At 40.0% G+C, this 26,828-nt stretch overlaps 1 protein-coding gene across 2 annotated transcripts in view; it reads left to right on the forward strand.

Moving 5' to 3' along the window:
* The first annotated feature begins 5,192 nt into the window (after positions 1–5,192).
* RAF1 (Raf-1 proto-oncogene, serine/threonine kinase) overlaps positions 5,193–26,828 on the forward strand; it is an 82,091-nt gene continuing 60,455 nt past the window's right edge. The window contains exon 1 of one of the 2 annotated variants that reach the window (XM_027042673.2): positions 5,193–5,587. The gene's annotated coding sequence lies outside the window, so the exon portion shown is untranslated. The remainder of the gene's footprint in view (positions 5,588–26,828) is intronic. The other variant, XM_027042674.2, reaches the window with a different exon arrangement.

A 26,828-nucleotide genomic window follows, 5' to 3' on the forward strand; every position in this document is an offset into this window, starting at 1 on the left:
GGACCCCCCCCCCTCCCCCTGCCCTCTATCTTTTGTTCCCCATTCTTTTTTTTTTTTAAGTTTATTTATTTTGAGAGAGAGCAAGAGTGAGGGGGGAGGTGGGAGATGCAGAGAGAGAGGGAGAAAGAGAATCCCAAGCAGGCTCCAGGCTGTCAGAGCAGACCCTGACATAGGGCTTGATCCCAGGAACCATGAGATCATGACCTGAGCCTAGATCAGGAGTCAGGAGCTTAACTGACTGAGCCACCAGGTGCCTCTTATTTCCCCATCCTCAATCTCTGTTTCCAGTGTGGAGCATTTCATTTGTTCTCCAGGCCTGTTTTTTTTTTTTTTTAATTAAAGTTTTGAGTGGGTAACATATTCACATGGTTCAACAATGAAAAATTAAAGTTTAAGAAAAAAATTAAAAAGAATGCAAATAAGATATAAAAGTTTTTAAATTAAATTGAAAAGGAGGGGCACCTGGGTGGCTCAGTCGGTTAAGAATTCAACTCTTGATTTTGGCTCAGGTCATGATCTCATGGTTCGTAAGTTCAAGACCCACATCAGACTCTGCACTGACAGTGTGGCACCTACTTGGGGTTCTTTCTCTCCCTCTCTCTGCCTCTCCCCTGCTTGTGCTCTATTTCTCAAAATAAATAAACATTAAAAAATATATTTAAAAAAGAAAACAAAAGAAACAAAAAAACCAAGGAAATAAAAATTATAAAAAGGCAGTACAAACTATTTTTACCAGTCCTATATTCCATAGTTCCATTCCCAGTTCCCACCCTGACCCTAGCCTGTGATCACTGTTAGTAGCATTTTGTGTGTCCTTCAGACTTAAACAAATGCTTTTCTTTCTTTTCCCAAAAAGTAGCATACTGGTCACACTGTTTTATCCATTGGCTTTTTTTCCCCTCCTTCAACAGTACTTCTTAGCTATCTTTCCATATCAGTATATAAGAGAGTTCATCTTTCACCTAACTGCATAACATTTCTTTGATTATAAGCAATGCAGCAAGGAATAATCTTGTACATACATCATTTCACACACTTATAGGCATATCTATAGGACAAATTCCCAGGACACTTTCTTTAACAAAAGGTATGCACATTTATAATTTTGATATTGCCAAATTGACTTCCATAGAGATTGTTCCAGTTTCTATGTCCCAAGTAATTTCTGAGAGAGTCCAGGCCTTAATTTTGACTTGATTTCCAAGATGACTCTGCATTAGGCTTTTCTGCATATGACACCACAGCATGTATTGTGGCTGACACCCCAATAACTAGCCCCTTAACCACCACCCCACCCCCCATTATGGACTGCCTCATTATGGCTTGAGGGAGATTGACCCTTGGCCAGACGTCTTTTTGCCCCTCCAGACATCCCCTTTACCATTCTCTCATGTTCTCTGCTCAGGGAGGCAATTTCCAACTGAGAACTACTGTTTCCCAAACCTGTATGTTAAGTCACATCTCTATGCCTTTGCCTGTATGGTTTCCACCTCCTGCCCTGCCCTCCCACCCATCTCAGTATGGAAAATTCTGACTCCTCCTTAAAGGCTCAGCTTAAAGTGTTGCCTCTGTGGAGGCCTCTCTGACAGAACCGGTCACTCCCTCCCTCCTCTGCTGTGGTACCACAGAACTCCTGTCAGCTGGCCCTTAGGGCACACTTGGGTCACCTGGTGGGGTAACTGTTTACAAGGCTCTGTCTCTCTCGGCACCCAGCCCAGGTCAGGCCCATCTTTCAAACTCGTCTGTAACTAAAATGAAACTCAGTGGAGAGGTAGGGTGGCATGGAAAGGCATGGAAAGGCATGGAAGTTGTGGGAGTCAGACTGGGTATGACTCCATCCTTTGTCCTCTTCCCACCTCGCCCTCCCTCGTCCTCTGTGTTCTAACCACACTGGCCCATGTTCCTTTCCCACTTCATGGCCCTTCATGTGCTGTTCCAGCTGCTCTTTCCGTGGTTCTTTTTCATCCTTCAGTGCCCAGCTTATGTCTTACTTCCTAAGAGAGAACTTCCATGACTGCTGAGCCTAAAGATACACCCTTTTCCCATTCTGTGATTCTCTAGTCATTCTCTTCATTGACTGACCATGATCCTAGTTTTTATGTTGATTTGTTTACCAGTTTGCTGCTTGTCCTCCCCCACTGGACCTTCAAGCCCTTGAGGGCAAGGACCTTGGCTTGTTCACTGTCATGGGTCCGGTGCTAACACAGGAACTGGCACACGTGAGGCACAACAGAAATCTTTATCAACTGAATGATGAATGAACAAATGAACAGGTCCAAATCCCTGCTCCACCATTTCCCAGCTTTGTCCTTGGATTAATTGCCCTCTCCGAAGAATTCCTCATTTGAAGATCAGGACTTATTGGTAGTGATGTGTACTGGTGATTGTACAAAACGCCTGCATGAAAAGGCTTTGTAAATGGTAGCTATCATTTGTTTTTGTTTCCTTCACCTAAAAAATGCATTCTTTTAGCCAGGCTTAAAGACCTTATTGTGTATCTTTACCAAAAAAATTTTTTTATATTGAGGTGTAACAAATGTATAGAGAGAACACATACTGATTTCTACACACACACACACACACACACACACACACACACCCATGTAACTACCCCCCAAATTAACTAGAACATCCCAACACCCAGGTAAGTTTCCACATTAGCCTCCCCCACTAATGATACCTATTCTTTCTCTCTGTGTGATCTGAGATTATGGCATGTCCCTTCTTTCTAGCTCTTCTGACCTTTCCTACCACCAAGCCAGAGATTTCTAAAGTAGAGGATATGCAACCCAGTGGGGTATAAGATGATGCCTCCAATTCTACTCTTAGGTATATGCCTGAAAGAACTGAAAATAGTACACATATTTGCATACTCACAACAGCACATATATTTGCATACTCAACAGCACTATTCACAATAGCCTAAAGACAGAAACAGCCCAAATGTTCATCAACCAACTGTGCTATATACGTATGGTGGAAAATTATTGTCATAAAAAGAAATGAAGTACTGATACATACTGTCATGTGAATGAATCTTTAAAATGTTATGCTAAGTAAAAAGAACCAGACACAGGGGCTCCTGGGTGGCTCAGTCGGTTAAGTGTCTGACTCTTGACCTTGGCTCAGGTCATGATCTCATAGTTGTGAGATTGAGACCTGTGTTAGGCTTCGAGCTGGGCATGGGGCCTGCTTTAAGATTCTCCCTCTCCTTCTGCCCGCCCCTTTTATTCATGCTGTCTCCTAAAAAAACAAAACAAAAAGAACCAGACACAAATGGTCACATGTTCTATGAAAGATCCAGAAAAGATAAATCCTCAGTTGTAGAATGCATATTGGGGGTTGTCAAGGGCTAAGTGGGAATGGGATGGGGAGAAACTGCTTAATGGGTAAGGGGATTTTCTATGGAGTGATAGAAATATTTTGGAAGTAGAGGTGCACAACACCGTGCACATATTAAATGCTACTGAATTGTCTGCTTTGAAATGGTTGAGTTTATCTCATGTGAATTTCACCTCGATAAACTGTTTTGGAAGAAAATGAAATAGCCACTCTTACTGGTCAGCTGAGGGGTTTGAATGAAGCACAGGCTCCCTAAGCTGTGAAGTGCTGGGCAAATACCAGCTGGGAGCCGCTGAAGGAAGAAATGGCCTGGGGGTCAGCAAGTGTGGTTTGCTGCTCTACCCCAAGTAGTAATATTACGATAAGAGATAGCTATAATAATTACAGCTAACACTTCTATAATGTTTAACATGAGCCAGGCACTGTTCCAAGTGCTTTGTATCTTAAACTCATGAAATCCTTACAACTCTGAGAGGTGGATACTATCACGTTTTCATTACACAGGAGGAAACCGAGGAACTGAGGTTTAAAAGACTGGTCCCAGTCACAGATGAGGAAGTGGCAGAGTCCAAATTTAAAACTAGGCGATCAGACTCCAGGTACTGAAGTCTCAACCCCCAGGCTCTTGTGCTAAGTGCTTTACATGTTTAATCTCATTTAATCCTGTGAAGTAGATATTATTACTCCTATTTTAAAAAATGCACACACACACAAACACACACACAAAACTGTCATGGACTTTCTATATTCAATGCCTTCCACTCTTTCTTCTGCATTTATTTTCATGTTGGTCCTCATCTTGCTTCATCTTCAGTTTTCGATATACTGCACATATTACTACATGAATTTATTATTTCTATTTTCTTTTGGTCTCTCATCACTAGAAGGCAGGGCTTCTGGTTGTTGATTTCCCAATACCCAGAACAATGTGTGGTACACAACAGTCATAACTAATCGGATTATTTTGTATGCCTGTGTTTGAATAAAGATCATACCATAGTGTTCTACTTAAAATGTGATGTCTTGGATTTAAAAAAAAGTCAGTACACAGATCTCCCTCATTCTTTTTAAGATGGATAACATCCCATACTGTGGACGCAGCACTGTTTCAAGTTTTCTACTTAATTAACCCACATCTTTCCCAGAGTATCTCTAATGCAAACAACATGACAATAACATCTTAGTACATGCTTCTTTGTGCCCATGTGAACACACTTCTCTAAAATTAAGTGCCTAAAGGTGGAATTGCTGGTAGGAGGGGGTATACACACTAAAAAAAAAAAAAAAGTCAGTGGGCAATGCCAAATTGTCCTCCCCATAACCATTCCTGCCAGCGATGAATTAGGGGACACAATAGGTTTTCATGTACTTTGTACCAGATTAGCTACTAACAGTCTTTTTAACTTTTTGCCAACCTGAGGGGAAAAAGGACCCCAATCTACAGATGAGGAAACTGAGGCTCAGAAAACCTGAAGGACTTTCCCCACAACTGGTCAGTGGCTGAGTCGCTTCTACGTGCTGGACTACCGATAGAACGCGCCAAAGTTGTACACAGCTTGCTGTGTCCTCCCGTACGTCTGCTTATCTCTAGGCCTTGTGATGCTGGCAGGCTAGCCTTCCCCTCTCGCTAGCCCTCAGACACCTCCGGAGAGTACAAACCCCGCCACTTCTCGATTGCCAACCCCTGACCCCAAGAGCCGCCCAGTAACCGGTCCTCCGCTCTCCACTAGTCCGAAATGGCGACCAACGAGAAGGCAAGACCACGCCCCTTCTCTGGGAGGCGGGGCCTGAGTTCAGGCTAGAGTGATAGATGCCCGAGCCAAGTTTGAAGCCTGCTGCCAGGCGGGCTCACGCAGAAGCAGAGAGCCGGTGGCGCCGCAGGTCGGGAGGAGGAGCACCGAGTGGAGGGCTCGTTTGCCGGGGCCGCCCGAGAGTCTCTTCGTCGCGGGCGTTGGGGCCGCCATCTTAGATGGCGGGAGTAAGACGAGGACGGGCGTGAGACAGGAGGGCTCCTCTGCCGCTCTCCTAGGGCCCGGAAGAGGGCCAGCTGGCCGGGCTTTGGGGCGTGTGCCCCGAGGCGCGGAGCGCGAGTGCGACGATGCGGGGACTGCCCGGGGCCCCGTCCCCTGGGCTGGGGACACGCCGAATGTGACCGCCTCCCGCTCCCTCACCCACCGCGGGGAGGAGGAGCGGACTAGACGCCGCCAGCAGACGACGGGACACGGAGGCGGCTCGGCTCCTTCAGGTAGGCGGCAGGGCCAGGCCCTGGATGCCGGGGGAGCTGGGCGGCGGGGCTGAAGGGGCCGGGTTCCTCGGCGGCCCGGCCTGGGCAGCGTTGATGGAGCGACCCCGCGGCTGCCGGGTCGAGGGCTTGGGCAAGGCCGCTGTCACCCCGGGTGGCGGTGGGCGGGCGGGAGCCCTGGGGCCCGGTGTCATGGCCGGCGAGCCGAGTTTCCACATCCCCACTCAAATTTTCTTGTGTTTCGGGGAACCGTGCTAGCGCCACCCCTGTACTCGGTGCATATTCCTTATATTTTGGCAATGGGAAAATCTGCCCAGAATTGCCCCCTATCCGTGTTGTCATTCAGATGGACGAATTCCTTTTCTTTCTGGGCGCGGAGGGGTCCTGGGCTTGCACCCTCACTCAGAGTCTGTCACTCAAGTGACACTCTTACAGGGAGGACGAGAAGAATGGGGGACGAGAGGCGGAAGTGGGTCAGTTCCCCACCACAAAGGCATAGGGGCCTCGCCTTGGGTTTCGGGACTCCGTGGGTTACTAATGAAAGGTTTGGGATGCGTATGCTGAGGTTTGGCCCTGGGATGCTTTGGAGTGAAGATCCAGGGCTGTCTTTTGTGTGAAGAGAGAGCCGTCTGGACGCTTCGGTTGTGCAGCTGCAGAGGTTCTGCAGCTAGTCGATGCCCAGAAAGAGGAGTTTGGACATCTTGAGGGGAAAGGCGGCTGTGTTCATTCATTGTTCTCTTTCCAGGGCTCTGGGTGTGCCCTCTGGTATTCATTTCTCTGGTGGGAAGAATGTTAGTATCCCCCATGTCTCCTTGAGATGTGACCGGGTTCTAGAGGGTCAGTTAATCTAAGCAGGGATGAATTCAGCTCACGTTCTTTGAGTGTTTCTGCCTGCCTTGTCCTCTGTGGGCTGAGCGGAGGGAGCCTGCTCTTCATTCGCTCCCAAGGCGTGAAAACAATGCGCTGTGATAAGGATGGACTTACCAAGTGTTGTGGGAATTTGGAATGGCTAGTTTGCCTGGAGGAGTTGAGGCAGCTTGGACACCGGAGGGAACTTTTGCGGCCAGTTTTGGACTTGGTGAGTAAGTGCTCACCAGGTGAGGAGGAGGGGAGAGCGTTCTAAGCTGAGGAAACCGCTGGTACAAAGGCATAGAGACATGCAGGAGTTGGGATGAGTTTGGGGTGCAGCAGAGACTCTAGGGTGCAGGAAGGAAGTGGTGAGAGATGGGTGTCTAAAAGAATATTTGTCTAGATTGCGAAGGCTCTTTGTTCCAGAGTGAACTAGTTGATATAATTTGATTAAAGGAGTATTGCTATTTTTTTCTTTCTGATAAGTATTTTTATCCCTTGTCTTTATATTGAAGCTGATAGTAATTGAAAAGACTTACTTTGTTAAACCCATTTAAGAACATTTTTGGTTAAGTGCTTTTATGTCAAATGTTTTGCACTTACACAATGGTGAATGAACTGAGCTCCTATTCTAGGTGTTTCTGCAAGAGATTCTTCTGAGGTTTTACTTGCTCACCAGTAAAACTTTGTACGTATAGTGCACGCTGCTAATACTGCATTTTAAATGGCTGTTGGCAAGAAAAACCATGCTCCCCGGTCATGTAGAAATTGGAAGATTATATAAAAAAGCTGAAAAGTGTAGAATGCAAGTATTTTTAATTTATTAAGTGTGTTGTATATAGTAAACTTTATTTGCATAGATTCCGTGGTTTCCAATTTTGTTCTAAAGTCTTCAGCTCTGTAAACATAATTTACCCCAAATTGTTGTATTGTTGTGATTAATGCTTATGCTACAGTGATTATTATTGTCTTAACACTTCAGCTTGAAGTTCCTAAGTTTGTTGTCTAGGGTTGTGATGATTATATGCCACTGAAGAACATTAAGATACTTTTGGCTTGTTTTCACCCTTATCACTTCAAGGGCTAAGCTGTTTAAAATGCAACAGAAACATTTGACCCAGTTGAACATTGGATACTTGGGAAAATAAACCTGTTACTGTTTCTGCTGGAAAAGCTTATCTTTTAGGTATGTGGTGTTTGTGATTAGAAATTGTAGTGCAGTTGCTTAGCCTTGTTAAAACTCTTGTCAGTTGAAGAGTGTAAGCCTTCAAAGTAGAAGGCTTCAGTGAAATACATTAGAGCATATTTTATCGGATTTGGTTTAGCAGAAAACAGGGAAACATTAAACTGGTCATTTGCGATGAGAAGTATCTAAAAGATGAAATGGAGAGTGGGTAATTAAACATCAAGTTTGGTATTACAACTGCTCTGAAACTAGTTGTAGTTAGTTTAAAACATGCCATTTGTGAAATCCAAAGTAGGTGGTTTGCTTTGAAGTTTAAACAACTTGTTAGAAGTTAAATTTGGCTTTTCCATAAGCAGTAGTGACTTATTAAATGGAAAATACAATTAGTAACTTTAAATTACTATCTCAGGTACTTTGTTAGTAAATATATGATACTACATTTTAATTTCAGATAAAACTTTGTTAGTAACCTACTTCCTAAAAATAGAAAAATGTTACATGAGGGAGGGCTTTTGTTTGCATGTTAGGAACATAATAGGCCATATATAATAATCCTGATCTTGGGAGGAGCTTGTTAACCAAACAGCATGCCTTAATGTTGACTTGCAGAAGAGAATTTTAAATATTGCTTTTGAAAGGCAGTGGACTGTGTGACAGTAGGGGGTTATGAAACCACAAAATGGAACTTGCAAGGGTTTTTCGTTTTTCAAATTGTACGGATCGTGGAAATCATTTCTTTAAAACTATGGTTGGAAAATTGCTCACCTTGACTAAATTAATTAGAAAACCAAGGAATACTGGGCTTATTTAGGATGAGGTTGTGTAGAATTTTAGGTTACCTTATCTTGTATGTATATGAATGTTTATGTATGTGTATCAATGGCGAAAAATTCCTATTTGTTAAACTGACTAGGTGCTAAATGTAACCCTAGATGTTTGTGTTACAATTTAGTTAGTATTTTTAGTATAAGGCTAAACTACCTTGCTTATCATCCTCACAATTGTAATGACTAGGTATTCTTGCCTTAAAAGTTGAGTAAAAGTTCCTTAATTACATATTAAAGTTTTCATTTTTTATTTTGCAGTGGTTGAATCATTTTGTTCCTCCATTTCTCCTATAATACTTGTGTAGCTCTCAATGATTTTAGAGTTTAACTTCACATCTGTTAGCCTTTCTTCTAAAATTGCTCCTAAAATCTCAGTTTAACCAAGGAAAATGTCAAGTGGGTGTTGTTTCTTTGTTATTGGTTTTGGCCCAGGCTATCTGAAGTCTCTTTGGCAAATCACTCACAAAGTGTTAATTGCTTCACATTCCAATCAGTGTACATAGTTTTTCTTGAGGAACAGTTGACACATAGTTTTATTTTTAGACCAGATTCTAAGGGATCTTATTTGGTGGGGATTAGCAATACTAAAGCTAGTTTCAAATTGTAAAATCGTTGTGATTTTTAGATTGTTTGCATTGGTTAAGGAATGGGAAGCAGCAGGCAAGGACATTGTTTTAGGGGAACTCAGTATGTTAATTGCTGGTGAGGACCTTGTGGACTGTACAGGTGTCCTCTTCCTCCTCTTTCTACCAGTTGGATCTCATTTATTGTCATAAAATAACAAGCATAAGAACATTTTTACTGTTGTAATCAAGGTGTTCTTTCCTATTTATTTTCCTTCATCCTGCTATGGAAAGCAAAAGTGATCTGATTATTTGAAGTTGCCCAGTAGTAGGCATCACATTTGGACAAAGTGTTTACCTTTTTTCATCCATATACCTTTTTTTTTCTTTTTAAAATATTTATTTATTTATTTATTTATTGGGAGAGTGCAAGTGGGGGAGGGGCAGAGAGAAGGGGACAGGATCTGAAGCGGGCTGAGAGGCTGACAGCAGTGAGCTTGATGTGGGGCTTGAACTCACAAGCCGTGATATTATGATCTCAGCCAAAGTCGGATGCCACCCAGGTGTCCCCAATCCATGTACATTTCTGATGGAAGAGTCAGCCTAGTTAATGTTTATGTCAGTGTCTTTAAAATGATGACTTTTCATTCTTTTTTTTTTTTTATTGGTTGTTTTTTAAAGTAATCTCTATCCCTAATGTGGAGCTTGAATTTACAACCCCGAGATCAAGAGTCGCATGCTTTACTGACTGAGCCAGACAGATCTTAATCTAGGTATTTTTGAGGTATCCTTTTAGCCATGGGCAGCTTTTAGCATCTGCCCTTTACCTAGATTTGGGATGGATGAAATTCTGAATTTTCCCTGGAAGGATGTGACTTTTGTTTTCTGTAGCAAATCTCATTAAGAAGCTCAGAGTTTCTAGGAGAGGCATTTCTCTGGATCCAGAAGATCATTCAGAAAGGAGCTATCATTTTCATTAAAGAGAATTTGTTACAATAGAAAAGACTGGAAAGAGTTCAAAAGCCCAACAATAATGACTAAGTTAGGGGCACCTGGGTGGCTTAGTAGGTTAAGTGGCTGACTTTGGATCAGGTCTTGATCTCCAGGTTTGTGAGTTCTAGCCCTGCATCGAGCTTTGCACTGATAGTGTGGATTCTGCTTGGGATTCTGTCTCTCCCTCTTCTTTGTTATCTCTCTCCTCCCTTTCCCCCTTCAAAATAAATAAACTTTAAAAAGTGATTAAATAAACTGCGGTACAGCCATTTGATGGAGCACTATACTTGTCATTAAGTATGGATTATATGAAACATTGATGAAATGGAAAATGCTGAACACAAAATTACATATCTGGAATGATTACAGTTGTATATAAAAAAAAAACAGTGGAATGTTATTCAGTAGTAAAAAGAAATGGTGTACTGATACATTCTCCAACATGTATAAACCTTGCAAACATGTTAAATGAAAGAAGCTAGTCATAAAAGTCCACATTTTGTATGATTCCTTTTATATGAAATGTCCAGAATAGGCCAATCCAGAGACAGAATGTAGGTTAGTGGTTGCCAGGGACTGGAGGGAGTGGGGAGTGGTCAGGGGCAGTGATAGTTGTTTTTGTGTTTTGTTTTTGTTTTGTTTTTGTTTTTTTTTTTTTTTTTTGGTGGGAGTGATGAAATGTTCTAAAATTGATTGTGGAGATGGTGTGCAACTCTGAATATAATAGCCATTGAATTTTACATTTCAGGTACTTGATTTGTATGGAATGTGAATTATATCTCAAGCTGTTTTAAAAAAAAATCTCAAAACCTACATATAGGAAGAAAATACATGTAGATGTTAACAATGGTTGTTAAGGAGTAGAAATAAGGATAATGTTCTTTATACTTTCTATATTCTCTGAATATGTTACTTTTATGATAGAAAAATACATTTAATAAAGTTAATTGTATTCATGGTGTGGGTCTTCATGTTTACTCCAAACAGTCACTGTCAGATTCCATTCACAACTATATTTTTGAGCTTCTTTCAGCCATTTTCTGCTTTCTCCAGATTAATTCAGGCTTTTATTACTATTTGCTTTACGTATTGTTAGAACCTCTAAAGGAAACTCCTTTTTCTTCTTAATATGCCAGGGCTTTCTCCACATTACTGTCAGATTCACTTTCTTACTGTGCAGATTCTTAAAAATTAAAATTTTTTAAATTTATTTATTTTGATAGGGAGAGAGAGCGCAACAGAGGGAATGGAAGAGAGAGGGAAAGAGAATGCGAAGCAGGCTCCACAGGCGCTGTCAGCACATAGCCCGAAGCAGGGCTCAAACCCATGAACCATGAGATCATGACATGAGCCTAAGTTAAGAGTCAGATGCTCAATTGACTGAGCCACTCAGGCCATCCTCTTAAAAACTAAATTTTATTAATTTTCTTGAATAGATAATACTGTCTCATGCCACAAAAGTCAAAGGATACAGAAAGTTAGACCAAGTAAATAAAGTTGTGCAGAGTAATTCTACCTCCCCCATTGTTCCCCAGCTACCCAGCTTTCTTTCATGGAGGGAAATAATGGGGTTTTTATGTATCCTATTTTGTGATAATAACAATATAGTGAAGATGTGCTGGTCTTCCATTGCCTATTAGACTAAGCAGTTCTTGTTTTTATGTCTTACTAATAGAGATTCCTCATACTTTTTTTTTTTTTTTAAGCACTTACGTAGGTGCAGGCCATTGTGCTTCGTGCAGGATGAGTAAGGCAGATCCCTGCCTTCTGCGACCTTATCCTAATGAGAGAGTGACACAATTTCCTCACTTTTATCTGTTCCTCTTTTAAGAGCCATTTTGAACACCCATCTTCTAAATATTTCCTGATCTTTTTCTCTTTTTCTTTTTTTCTCTTTTTCTCACTCATGTTTCCTTCCTTGAGGCCCACCATAAAACCCTTTGCATTTATTTTTCTTATGGCCTTTATCATATAACCATTTGTGAGCTCACCATCCCATTAGATTATAATCTGAAATTAATGCTTCCTACTCAATATGCAATTTCTCTTTTATTAATATTTGTTAAAATTTTTTCCCTTTCAGAGGCTGAGGAACCAGGCCCAGGTGCTTCAGTGAAAGTGTTGTGTCTATTTTCCAACACTTAATTCTAGGGTTTTTGAGAGAGAAAAAAATGAGTGAGTGCATGAGCAGGAGAGAGAGTCTTAGGCAGGCTCTACACCTAGCATAGAGCCCCCTGTGGGGCTCTGATCTCCCGACAGACAGAATCCAAAGCAGGCTCCAGGCGCTGAGCTGTCAGCACAGAGCCCGAAGCGGGGCTCGAACCCATGAACTGTGAGATCATGCCCTGAGCTGATGTCAGACACTTAACTGACTGAGCCACCTGGGCGCCCCTCTAGAAGATTGTATCTTAACTTTGACTACCCAGAGTTTAGCATAATGGCTGACACCTGATTGCAGCCATTTCGTTGACTGGAAGGTGCTAAATAGTGTTTATTGAATTGAATTTTTGTGTAGATGTCTTACAGCTCTGGCTAGACTTAATTTCCTTAAAGGTGGAGCATATCTTACTCTTGGTTATGATTCCCAGTTCTTAAAACTTTGTCTTGATTACATAACATTAATTGAATGAGTGGAGATTCAGAGGTTAATCACCTGTGGACTTAGTTCCTACTGCCCATCACAAGCACACAAATGCTTACTATTAAAAGGATATACTTACTAAACTTGTACTCAGAACTTTGTTACTTAGGATATATGTTGACGAAGTTATTTTGCTTAGCTTCCCTTCTATGAGGCATTATTTGTAGACTGCTCTGGGTTCTCACTGCCAGCTCCTTGAGGATGTTTGCCTGCTTTAGCACCTCCTCCCTTGATTCATGGGCTCAAGCACTCTTGTCATGCTGGCTGTTTCCTTCTGCATTCATAGGCTTTATACACGGAACAGCATTTTAAACAGAGAGAATGTGAGGGGATACGTGATGTTCTACCTTCCTTCGTGTTAGTCTAGACTGGAATTAGAGTGCAATTGTGAATTGTGAGAGTAGAAATCATGACCTTTATGACTAATATTTAGCTGACAATGTGAAGTGGGCCCCTCAGGCTTTTTGGGGCCTGGGACAGGTAAACTATATACAACCTAAAATTTACCATTTTAACCGTATTTGAATGTACTATTCAGTGGCATTATATTACATTCACAGCATTGTGCAACCATCACCACTATTTCTTTCCGGAACATTTTCGTCATCCCAAAGAGAACCCTGTACCCATTAAACAATAACTCCCCATTCCTCCCTACCTCCAGCCTCTGGTAAATTCTACTTTCTGTCTATGAATTTGCTCATTTCAAGTACCTCATGTAAGGGAAAATCATACAGTGTTTGTGATTTTGCATCTGGTTTATTTTAATGTGTTTCTAAAGTCTATCCATATTGTACCATGTATCAAAATTTCATTCCTTTTTATGGCTGAATAATGTTTCTGTGGGTGTGGTTGTATGTTAAATATTTTGTTTATACAGTCATCTGTTGGTGGATTCTTGTTTCTACCTTTTGTCTGTTGTGAATAATGCTGTTATGAATATTTGTTTATAGGTATCTGTTTGAGTCTTTGCTCTCAGTTCTTTTGAGTGTACTAGGAGTGGAATTGCTGGATCATATGATAATCTGGTTTTAACTTTTTGAGGAACTGCCACTGTTTTCATAGCAACGGCCCCATTTTACATTTATACCAGTAATACACAAGGGTTCCAATTTGACAAGGGTTCATATCCTTGTCAACACTTTTATTTTTCCTTTTTTGACAATAATTATCCTAACGGATGTGAAGGGGTGCTAAGCTTTTTTCTTACTGCTAATTAAATCTAATGAGCAAACAGGAAGCTTAGAAGTTGGCTATATTTGCATCTCTTGGACTTTTTTCACCCTTATAAATGTATTTGTATGTAATGCTCTTTAGAGAGATATCACACAATTAATGACTCATCTTTTTTGAAAAGAATAAACTTGGGGCACCTGGGTGGCTCAGTCGGTTAAGCATCTGACTTCAGTTCAGGTCACGATCTCGTGGTCCGTGAGTTCGAGCCCCGCCTTGGGCTCTGGGCTGATGGCTCAGAGCCTGGAGCCTGCTTCAGATTCTGTGTCTCCCTCTCTCTCTGCCCCTCCCCTGTTCGTGCTCTCTCTCTGTCTCAAAAATAAATAAAGGTTAAAAAAAAATAAAAAACTTTTATCCTTTTATTTATTTTTTATTTTTTTTCATCCTTTTAATCTAAAGTGTATTCAGTCAGGGGCGCCTGGGTGGCTCAGTCGGTTAAGTGTCAGACTTCGGCTCAGGTCATGATCTCACAGTCCGTGGGTTCGAGCCCCGCTTCGGGCTCTGTGCTGACAGCTCAGAGCCTGGAGCCTGTTTCAGATTCTGTGTCTCCCTCTTTCTCTGACCCTCCCCTGTTCATGCTCTCTGTCTGTCTCAAAAATAAATAAAGTAAAAAAAAATTTACAAAAAAAAATAAAGTGTATTCAGTCAACCAGTGAAAGATGATTTCAGTTAATCCTGAGTGATAAGATCTATAAAGTGAAAAAAGGAGGGTACTAAAATTAGTATAAAAAGATCTCATCTTTATAAAGAACAATATTTACAAGTATATATGCATAGAAAAGATTGGATCATATGTCCATAAATGTTGGCAAGAGCCATCTCTAGGTTAGTTTTTGTATTTTTCCATATTTTTAAGCCCGCTCCCCATGAACATGTATTTGGTAATTAGTCATTGTATCTTTTAAAAAAACTAGTAGGTTGGAAAATATAAATTATCATGAAAAGCTTGTGTATGTATGTGCTTATGACGTCTGTATGAGATTATAAGCATGGAGAAAGAATATTATTGGGTTGTTAACATAGGTTACTTGGTGGGGTTAGATGGGGGAAGAAGGGAAAGGTAAAGCAAAGAAAGGATATTTAAAAAAATATCAAAAAATATCATTTAGATGCTAAAGAAAAAATAAAGCAGGGTAAAAGTTTTAGAGGGTACCGAGGATGGGGAGGGGTTGCTATTTATAATGGGTATGTTTGTAAAATCATTAAGTATGAAGATTTAAAATAAAAGGGAAACAAAGTTGTGTAAAAAGCTAAAAAGACTGTACTACACGCTCATTTCCAGACTCTTCCTCTACTCTTACTTCCTTGATACAGTTTGGCTTTTGTTTTGCCTCTGCATTTATCTATTGAAATGCTACTCCTTCTAGTTCCAATACTACGGTGAAGTTATCCTTAACTGTCTGCCTCTTCTTCCACTAAGCTAGAAGTGATCTTTCCACACTGCAAATTAATAGTTTTATATGTCACTGCCTCCCTCCCCGCCAAAGAAGGCTGCCACATTTTGTTGTAGGATTGCTTGTCATCCTGAAAGCTCTTAGCACAGTGCCTAGCACATAGTCAGTTTTGGTAAATGATGGTTCTTTTCTTCTACTTTAAAAGCTTCTGGGGGCGCCTGGGTGGCTCAGTTGGTTAAGCGTCCGACTTCGGCTCAGGTCATGATCTCGCAGTCCGTGAGTTCGAGCCCTGCGTCGGGCTCTGTGCTGACTGCTCAGAGCCTGGAGCCTGTTTCAGATTCTGTGTCTCCCTCTCTCTCTGACCCTCCCCCGTTCATGCTCTCTCTCTCTCTGTCTCAAAAATAAACAAACGTTAAAAAAACAATTTTTTTTTTAAAAGCTTCTGGAAGGCAAAGGGCAATGCCTTTCTGAACTTTATATTCTTCAAAGCAACTAGCAGTTGCAAGTAGGTTCTTAGAAATTGAATGAATAGTGCTCCTTATTCTTTTCTTCTCAGTTCTATGCCTGGGTGCAGTATATATGGAAATATCTGGATCCTTAGATTATATGCTAATATTTTTATATGGTAGGTAGTGATTTAGTATTCATGAAAAAAATTAGGATAAATATTGTAATTATGTCTTTTCTCCATTAATATTTTATTCAGATATTTGAGCACCTAATTTTATGCAGGGTGTGCCATATCGAATGATGGAGTGTAACAAGATGTAGAAAAAACATATAGTTCTTCTCCTAAGGCATTCATACTTTGATATATAATTATATAGGTTATATTTTCATGTTTTGTTTTTTTAATCCTATAGTAGAGTAGCTGGGTATAATTTAAAGCTTTAATGAATTAATGGTCTAGTTACAGGGAAGACTGTGCACATATCCTTGTCTTAAAATTATTTTTTTTTAATTTTTTTAACATTTATTCATTTTTAAGAGTGAGAGACAGAGCATGAGGGGGGAGGGGCAGAGAGAGAGAGAGAGAGGGAGACATAGAATTAGAAGCAGGCTCCAAGCTGTCAGCACAGGGCCGGACGTGGGGCTTGAACTCAAAGACTGCGAGATCATGACCTGAGCTGAAGTCGGATGCTTAACCGACTGAGCCACCCAGGTGCCCCAAGAAAATTATTTTTGAAAAGTTGATTTAAAATACTCTCAGAGGGGTGCCTGAGTGGCTCAGTCAGTTAAGTGTCCGACTTTGGCTCAGGTCATGATCTCACTGTTTGTGAGTTCAAGCCCCATGTCAGGCTCTTGAGGACAGCTCAGAGCCTGAAGCCTGCTTTGGATTCTGTTTCCCTCTCTCTCTGACCTTCACCTGCTCACACTCTGTCTCTTCCTCTCTCTCAGAAATAAATGGACATTAAAAACATTAAAAAGAATATTTTCTGAAAAGTATTTCAGGCACCTGGGTGGCTCAGCTTTCGACTTGGGCTCAGGTCATGATCTTACAGTTTGTGAAATTGAGCCCCGCATTAGGCTTGTGCTGACAGTGCGGAGCTTGCTTGGGATTCTCTCTCTCGCTCCCTCTCTGCCCCACCCCCTCCCCCAAAGGAATAAACTAAAAATATATATTTCCTGAAGAAAAAAAGTTACTGTCGATTTTACAGGTGCCTTAGCTATAATTCTTACAAGTTCTTTTTTTTTTTTTTGTTTCTTCCAAGTTCTTAAAGCAAGCAAGGTGTGTACCTTTGAGGGTAGAGCGAAAGACTAAGGAAATCTTTTCTATGTGAGAGCCATTGACTCTGGAAGGAATTATAGGAGAATCAGATGGTTACTTCCTGAAATTGTTCTGACAAGTTGTAAACATGAAGGAATACCTCCTATGTCAAGGGTAAATTCCAGTGTCTGCCTGTGCTAATGTGCAGAATAGTGGATTTACTTATTTTATATATCATGTCTTTATTCTTGAGGAAGGCAGATGCTATTTTTTAATTGCTGATTATGCAAGATTTGCCACTAAAATTCATGCCTTTTATGTGGAATAGAAATTAGTGATCCCTAGCTGGCTCGGTAGAGCACACGACTCTTGATATTGGGGTGGTGAATTCAAGCCCCACATTGGGCACAGAGTTTACAGTTAAAAAAAAAAAAAAGAAGAAATTTGGTGGTACAAGGTAAAGTCATTTCCAGGCATTAACTCAGCAGAGTGAGGTATCTGGGTGGTTTTTGTTTTCCCTTCCTTCCTCTTTGACTACGTGTCCATCTTTATTACCTGGCCATCCGAATGATCATAGGCCATATTTCATTTGTGTGAGGTATATTTTGGTACTTGTGTTAATGGTATACTTTGTAAATGGGTCTGTTCATTTTAAAAATTAAAAAAAAATTTTTTTTAATGTTTATTTTTGGAAGAGAGAGACAGAACATGCATGAGCAGAGGAGGAGCAGAGAGAGAGAGAGGAGGCACAGAAACTGCAGCAGGCTCCAGGTTCTGAGCTGTCAGCACAGAGCCTGATGTGGAGCTCAAACTCCTGAACTGCAAGATCATGACCCGAGCTGAAGTGAGACACAACCCACTGAGCCACCCAGGCGCCCCAAGGGTCTGTTCATTTTAAAATTAGCAGTTGCTGCCTCAATAAAGAAACTGACAGGTTTGGAGATGAAAAGTAAAACTTTGGCTAAAAAAGAGTTCAAAGTGACTTTAAATGAAAAACTAATTTGTGTCAAGAATTAAAAATGAAATTGTTCTCAGAGGTCCTTTACTGTGGAGCTGATTGCTTTAACATATTGTTTTGAACTAGCTAATTTTTAACTTCTATTTTTAAACTGATTACCTTTTAAAAATTACAATCTTTTATAAACTTGGGCAGCTCCTGCTTGCTAACTTCTAGAAGGGTAGAGTGTCACATTTCCTCATGTGCCTTTATGCTGCCCAGTCATCTGATGAAGTTGCCAATTTGTGGTCAGAAATTGAGAAAGAGGAGTGAGGAAACTCAAAATATTGACACACACACCACCTTGCAGTGCATCAGAGTGCCCTTTTGGACTGGTTGGAAAACTGTAACCTAAGACTTTCCCAAACTAGACATATTATTTCCTAGCTTGGATGAGATGACATTTGATTTCTTAAGTATTTGAGCATGTCTGTCAGAAACATTTTATGTGTGAGAATGATTTTTTCCAGGATTATGTGACCAATTGAATTAAAAAAAAAAAGAAAAGAAAAGAAAAAAAACAAAACACTTACTAAAGGAAGTTTGGGAAAATTTTGAAAAATTGATCACCAAATGTCTCAGGTGGACCGAAGCTGGACAGAAGAAAGGAATGAGCTTAAAGGAGAAGTGAATAGTGAAGTTGCATTATAAGCACATTAAAATATGAGTATTCAATTATGTTTTCGTTCTGCCACCAAAAAAGATTTTTAATAGTGCAGGCAGTTTCAGCTACCGTTACTCATAGTATATGTTCTTGTGAGATTTTGATTGTATTTGAAAAAAGTGAATCTATTCTTTTGTTATTCTCAATTCTCACAAGCCTTATAGTTTGACTATGGCACAGTTAAGTGGGATTCTTTTGTTTAAAGATCTTTTGTTTTTTAAATGGTCCCTATAGATAATAGCTTACCTTTGCTGACTGACTACTACCTGCCATGTTCTTTTAAAAGTTGGCCTTAATTCATTTAATCTTCCTAACAACCTGATGATGTAGTAAATTATGATCTTTATTTTAAAGAAGAAGGTGCAGAGAGATGGAGTAAATAAATACCCTAAATACAGGCCATCTACTTAGGCAAAGATTAGAGGGATTTTCTAGGGTAATTTTGACTCCATCCTACACCCTATCTTCACCCTAGAATTTAACCTCTAGTATGCTGCACACTTAGTGTTTGTGTTAGAATTCTGGGAATGCCATCCACTTTATACTTTTCTTTATGATCCATAGTAGTTTTATTTCCTTCTATTATTAACCCCTCCTAATCTATTACTTTTTTACTTTTAAGTTTATTTCTTTATTTTGAGAGACAGAGTAGGGGAGGGGCAGAGTGAAAGAGAGAGAGAGAATCCCAAGCAGGCTCTGCACTGTCTGCGCAGAGCCCAATACGGGGCTTAACCTGAGATCATGACCTGAGCCAAGATCAAGAGTTGGATGTTTAACCGACTGAGCCACCCAGGTGCCTCTCCCCCACCCCCCCCCCCTTATTACTTTTTAAACTAAATTATGAAATTATTTAAGGGCAGGGATCCAAGACTTAAACTAATTTGCCTGTCCAAGTACTCATTTTTCATAGAACCCTCAGGTATATCCTCTTTGAAGAGTTTTTTTCCTAAACTTTTGTTGACTTAAATAGAAATACTTATTGCCTGTATTCTTTTTTCCTGTAAGGTGGTAATGAATCATTTCGCTATTACTTTATATGTGAAAACTTTTCTTCAATATTTGATTTAGGGATTTAGTTTAAGATTCTTCTTTCTAAAGTATGTTTTATTTCACCACTAATCAGTGTTTCTTTTTTTTTTTAATTTTTTTTTTTAACATTTATTTATTTTTGAGACAGAGAGAGACAGAGCATGAATGGGGAAGGGTCAGAGAGAGGGAGACACAGAATCTGAAACAGGCTCCAGGCTCTGAGCAGTCAGCACAGAGCCCGATGCAGGGCTCGAACTCATGGACCGCGAGATCATGACCTGAGCTGAAGTCGGCTGCCCAACCGACTGAGCCACCCAGGCGCCCCACTAATCAGTGTTTCATAAACTTCCAGGAAATATCCTTATCACTCATGTGTAAAGTGGACCCAGTTTATGCAAGTGCTTTGGGTGAGGATTGTGAGCCTACACTGAAGCCTTTAAAGCTTGGGGTGATTAGGGGTACTCACCTAATGTTTTATCTTAAACATTTATCATTTAATGGAGGGACTTCTGTCTTTGGAAAGTTTTCTGTGGTAATTTTGCCAATTTTTTTTAAGTTTATTTATTTTGAGAGTGAGACAGAGTGAGTGGAGAAGGGGCAGAGAGAGAGGGAGAGAGGGAGAATCCCAACCAGGCTCCATACTGCCAGCACAGAGCATGTTGTGGGGCTTGAACTCATGAAATAGTGAGATCATGACCAGAGCCCAAACTGGGAGTTGGATGCTTAACCGACTGAGCCACCCAGGCTCCTCAGATTTTGCCAATTCTTATGCTTGGAATTTTATATGATAGATGATATTGAAAAATGAGCATAGTAGAAGGATATCTAAAATGATTGTGTTGCCTTTTGTTACTTTAAAGCTTCATTATACAATTAAGTAATTAAAATTCAGTAGAGAAACATCTTTGGAATTGTATTGTGATCAGAATGGCTGTTAGTCATTAATAATTATGAACTACTTAATTTCATTGTTACCATTTGTCCTACTTTATATTCACAGTTTATTTTCTAATTTTCTGATTTATCAGAAAGATACTTAAATATTAAAATACTTAATTAGTTTACTGGTTAAAATGAAAACTGACATACACTTAAAACTGTGTACCGGGGCACCTGGGTGGCTCAGTTAAACGTCTGACTTAAGCTCAGGTCATGATCTCAGGGTCCATGAGTTTGAGCCCTACGTCGGGCTCTGTGGTGACAGCCTAGAGCCTGGAGCCTGCTTCAGATTCTGTGTCGCCCTCTCTCTGCCCCTCCCCCACTCAGTCTCTCTCTCTCTCTCTCTCTCTCTCTCTCTCTCTCTCTCTCTCTCAAAAATGAATAAACGTTAAAAAAAAACCAACTCTGTACAGCTTTTATCTGTATTTTACTTAAAGAGCAGTGAGTTAGGATATTACCTATTTTCCTTAAGTATCAAGTCACTATAAGTTGTACATGGTATTTGGCTTATTTTCTCTTATCTTTGATATTCATTTTTTTAAGTTTATTTTTGACAGTGTGAGCATGTGCATGAGCATGGGAGGGGCAGAGAGAGAGAGAGAGAGAGAGAGAGAGAGAATCCTAAGTAGGCTCCGCGCTCCGCAACACGGGGCTCAATCCCATGAACCGTGAGATCATGACCTGAGCCAAAATCAAGAGTTGGGTGCTTAAGCAAATGAGCCGCCCAGATGCCCCTCTTATCTTTGATATTAAATCTAATTTCTCCTATCTTGGCAAAATAAAAATAAACTTTTTGAGGAAATGATAAGTCCAAGCAGAGAGGCATTTTCCAAAAAGTTACATTGGTTAATTGTAGGTACTTTAGCGGTGTGTTGATATCATGCATAAGTCCAAGTTATAGACTAATGGGTAAAGCATTCAGAATTGCCCCATGCAGGTTCTGCAGAGGATCTCTGGGAATATGTAGACACTTTGCAAAGAGCAAATGAATAAGATCGTGTATAGCTAATGTTATTCTAAGTAATGTGAAAGATAAACAAGGTCTTTCACAGTTGATCTGTACTTTGGAACCTAGTGCTTAATTTTGAACACAGTAACTTAGTGGTTAAGAGCTTTAGGCTTTGAACTCTGAAAAACCTAGGCTGGAGGTTTAGGGACTATTAGAATAGTTTCTGATTATTGTAATCAATAGAACCACCATTGCTTGTATACCAAGTGGTAATAGGTAACATTTCTGTCTCAGGCTAACACTATGTGCTTCCCATATATTATTTAACCTTTACATGTTATAAAACATGCCAAGTAGAGGAGAAAGAAATATAAGTAAATCTTAACTTTAGATGTCAGTAAGTAAAAGGCTATTTAAAAATACAGGCACCTTAGAGGCACCTGAGTGGCTCAGTTGGCTAAGTGTCTGACTTCGGCTCAGGTCATGAACTCACGACTCTGAGTTTGAGCCCCTTTGTTGAGCTCTGAGCTGCTTCTGATTCTGTGTCTCCCTGTGTCTGCCCCTCCCCCACTCACGCTCTGAGTCTCTCTCAAAAATCATTGAAAAAAATTTTTTAAAAATATAGGCACCTTAAAAAAATATAGGCACACTAGTGTAATCAGGTCACTAATGCCAGATGCAGACTTTTATTTTTTTATTTTTATTTTTTTTTAAATGTTTATTTTTGAGAGAGAGAGAGAGAGACAGAACATGAGTGGGGGAGGTCAGAGAGAGGGAGACACAGAATCTGAAGCAGGCTCCAGACTCTGGGCTGTCAGTACAGAGCCCAATGCGGGGGTCAAACTCATGAACTGCGAGATCGTGATCTGAGCCAAAGTCGGACCCTTGACCGACTGAGCCACCCAGGCACCCGCAGATGCAGACTTTCAAAGCTCTTGCACCAGTTCTTCTTACTCACTCTTTTCAAAACAGGGAGAAACTCAAGGCAGCTAGATAAAATTACAACAGAATTTTAGCTCTAGAGTTGTGCCCAGATTATTTTGATGTATAGGAATTCTTTCATATTGACTAATATTCAGAATTAGTGAGTCATGGTTTATAGTTCAGTCTTCTATTTACATGGAGATTTATAAAAAATATTTTTTTAATGTTTATTTATTTTTAAGAGAGACAGACTGCGAGTGGGGGAGGGGCAGAGAGCACGGGAGACAACACAATCCAAGGCAGGCTCCGGGCTCCAGAGCTTGCGTCAGGGCTCGAACTCATGAACCGTGAGATCATGACCTGAGCCGAAGTAAGAAGCCTAACCGACTGAGCCACCAAGGCACCCCACGTTGAGATTTTATCCAACCTGCATTTATTACTAACTCTGGAGAGAACGTTTTTGGAATGAAGGTAAAAAAGAATGACTTAAAAGGAATTTATCGAGTCTTCACTGTATTTGTCTTAAATCCTTATCCATTTGTTGCAGATTGTAAGAGTTAGCTTTCTGGATAGCAGATTATATATTTTTGATACATGTTATATTCTATAACATTTAAAGGATAGAAAGAAAGGCCAAGTTAGAAAAAGCAGTAGAAATAAAACTGGTCTAAGGTAATGAATTTAAATGAAACTGTTAATTATTTAGAAGTGAAGTAAAAATCTTTTAAATATGAAGAATAAATTGCTTGCAATATATAAGACATGGTATGTATTTTTCTGTCCTCCACATACAGGTATGATGCATTACTTATAAACAATATTTATTTCAAAGTAGTATAATAGCAATAGCATTAAATATTTTTTTTAAATTATTTTTTTAAATGTTTGTTTATTTTTGAGAGAGAAAGAGAGTGTGAGCAGGGGTGGGACAGAGAGAGAGGGAGACACAGAATCTGAAGCAAGCTCCAGGCTCTGAGCTGTCAGCACAGAGCCCAATGCGGGGCTCGAACTAATGAACCATGAGATCATGACCTGAGCCAAAGTTGAACGCTCAACTGACTGAGCCACCCACGCGCCCCTTATATTTTTTATTTTTTGAATCAGTTATAATAGAGCTGTAATTTACAGTCTGAGAATTTTAATTTTTTGTTTGTTTTGCTTATTTTAAATTGAGACTAAGTCTTTTGAATTTCACATTTTCTTCATCTAAGGAAGAGATAGGAATATTACCTGCTTTAGACTGATTCTAACAAGGCTGTGAGGTAATGAAGAGGAGAGCTGAATAAATTGTGAAGCTTGTAAAATTATAAGTTCTCTTGATTGAAATATACTTTCTGAAATCAGTTTCAGCTGTACAGAATGCATTGCTGGCTACATTCTCAGAAACTTAAGTTTTAGGGGTGCCTGGGAGACTCAGTCTGTTAAGTGTCTGACTCTTGATCTCAGCTCAGATCGTGATCTCAGGGTCGTGACTTCAAGCTCTGTATTGGGCTCTGCTGGGTGTGAGGCCTACTTAAAAAAGAAAAAAAGAAACTAGGTTTTAGATAGATTTTTAAGAAGTTCTTAAAGCCGTATTTAACGCCAGCGTGCTGGCTACCTTAGGTATTTTTGCCTTACCACTTTAATATTTCCAAGTGAAATATAAGATAGTATTTGAAGAAAAACTCAAATGAGGTTTTTCTGAGTGTCTAATTATAACTTCTGATTTGTTGAGACATTTTTGAAGAAAATTTAAAACGTGATTGAAGTATTTACATTTTTGGGGTGTGTGTGTGTGCTTTCCTCCTCAGAGAGGCAATAAATAGTTAAGATTTATTTGGCACATTGGCTTGGCTGATGTAGGAGAGGGTGAAACAAAGTCAGCCTTGAGTCCAAGTTCGCCCACTGCTTCTTGACTCTTTTAGACATAAGGTATTAGGACTTTTTGATTCTTGTATGCCGAACTCCTGAAAAGCTACTTGGTTTGATCAGGATTGTTATAATTGGTCTTCCTTCCTTCCTTCCTTCCTTCCTTCCTTCCTTCCTTCCTTCCTTTCTTTCTTTCTTCTTTTTTTCTTTCTTTCTTTCTTTCTTTCTTTCTTTCTTTCTTTCTTTCTTTCTTTCTTTCTTTCTTTTTAATTTTTTTAATGTTCATTTATTTTTGAGAGAGAGAGGCTCAGCGCGAGCGGGGGAGAAGCAGAGAGAAAGAGAGGGACACAGAATCTGAACCAGGTTCCAGGCTCTGAGCTGTCAAGCACAAAGCCTGATGCAGGACTCAAACTCTTGAACCACGAGATCATAACCTGAGTTAAAGTTGGACGCTTAACCAACTGAGCCACCCAGGTACCCCTAATCTGTTTTTCTTACCAGGGTTCAAAGGAATCAAACCCTATCTTTCAGGAAATGAACTGTGATAAGATGAGAAGTGTTCAGTGAGTGTCCTAGTCTATCTCTAGAATTTGGTCGAGTAGCATTTCCAGACAAACATTTATGCCTCAAATTAGGCTTTAAGGTGGGAGATGGACCTTGAAGCAGAGGACTTAGATCCCTTAAAATTATACAGTAAGTACTGGTAGTTACATTTTAATAATTGTAGACTTTCCAGATTTGACTTGTCCTCAAGCTACTTGTACTTTAAACATGGTCTTTGAATCATCTGCTAAACTCAAAAACCAAAACCAACAAAACCCTCCTAGGGCTTTAAAAAAAGTTGATTTTGTTTTCTAACTTGTATTTTATTGGGGTGTCTGGGTGGCTCAGTTGGTTAAGTGTCTGACTCTTGATTTCAGCTCAGGGCATGATCTCATAGTTGTGAGATCTAGTCCCGGCCTGAGTTGAGCTCTGTGGAACTCTGTACTGGGCGTGGAGCCTGTTTAAGATTCTCTCTTGCTCTTTTTCAGCCCCTCCCCTACATGTGCCTGCTCTCTCTCACAAACTTATGTTTTGTTAATTTGGCATGATTTATTCATTTTTAGAAATGCCTCTGAATGCAGCAATTCACTGAAATATTTCCAGAGCTAGGCCACAGAGTGAGAATGCTGAAATGAATGTGTTTAGTTTAAAATGCCTTTATCATAACCTGGTGTTCTTCTGGATTATGAGCATTAGAATAAATTTATACAAGTGTTTTTTCTAAGATCATTTCTCAACAGCTTATTAGGAATTGTACTAGGAAATAATTTGATTTCTTTAAAATTTTTCACAAACATAGTATGGCCCCTATATTTGCTACCCTCTTTGTCTGATCCTTAACACGTTTACATACTCAGTGTAACCGGTTTCTCAACTGTAAGTACTTTGTATAGATTGGGGCATGAGGATTGTGGAAACAGTTCTCAGAACTCTGCAGCCTCTGGAAATAATAGTACAGCTTTTTGCATTTGCCAACATAATGTGAGTTCTCTGCTGAAGAAGGCAGGTGTTGAATGGTAGGTACAATGCTCTTCATAGCCATTTGATTTGTTGCCTTAGGACAGAAGTGCAATGTTATGGGGAGAATTTATACCTTGCCTTACCAACGTTTAGATGTTTAAAAAGTTAATCTTATTTCTTGAAAGTGTAAGCAGATGAAAATCACTGGCTTCTCACTTCTGGTTTTTGTTTTTGTTTTTGTTTGAGAGAGAGAGAGAGAGAGAGAGAGAGAGCGCACACACTCAAGCAGAGGAGGGACAGATAGAGAGGGAGACAGGGGGGGGCCCTAAAGCTAACTCTGTGCTGCTAGCCTGATGCAGGGCTTGAACTCGTGAACCATGAGATCATGACCTGAGCCAAAGTCAGACACTTAGCTGACTGAGCCACCCAGGTGCCCGTCGCTTCTGATCTTTTCAGAGTTTTCTGCTTGGCATAGAGCAGAGAATTCATTGGCTGTACTGGTGTGTGTTTTATGGAAACCCTAAGGATTATATTCCTGATTTAAAAAAATATGAATTTACTATGTAAGTTGAGTTTTTCTTAACATTTCTGTGGTTTTTAATCAAGAAGGAGTTTGAGAAATTTATGTTGAGCCATAGAAATAATAAGCTCTGGCCTATAAACTGTTGACATTCAACAGTCCCTTGTTTTATTCTCTGAGAAATTGGTTTTATCCTTTTACTAAAATGGAGAATTATTCATAGGGCTTCATTATAGCCTGTGGTATTTGAGCCATAGCAAATACAGAGAAAGTAGTGACTACTATCCAATTTTAGAATCATTTGCAAGCATGATGTGAAAATGTAGCAGCTTCCCCAAATTTTAGTTTTTGGACATTCTGGAAATTGCTGGAAACAGTAACAAAATGTTGTTTGTTTTTTCTTCTTAATTTTACTGAATGTTTTGTTGGTTTTGTGGTTGACAACTTATGTATATGAAGAACATTTGAAATTAATAT

This window comes from Acinonyx jubatus, chromosome A2 (genome assembly GCF_027475565.1).
Source record: "Acinonyx jubatus isolate Ajub_Pintada_27869175 chromosome A2, VMU_Ajub_asm_v1.0, whole genome shotgun sequence".
NCBI lineage: Eukaryota > Metazoa > Chordata > Mammalia > Carnivora > Felidae > Acinonyx > Acinonyx jubatus.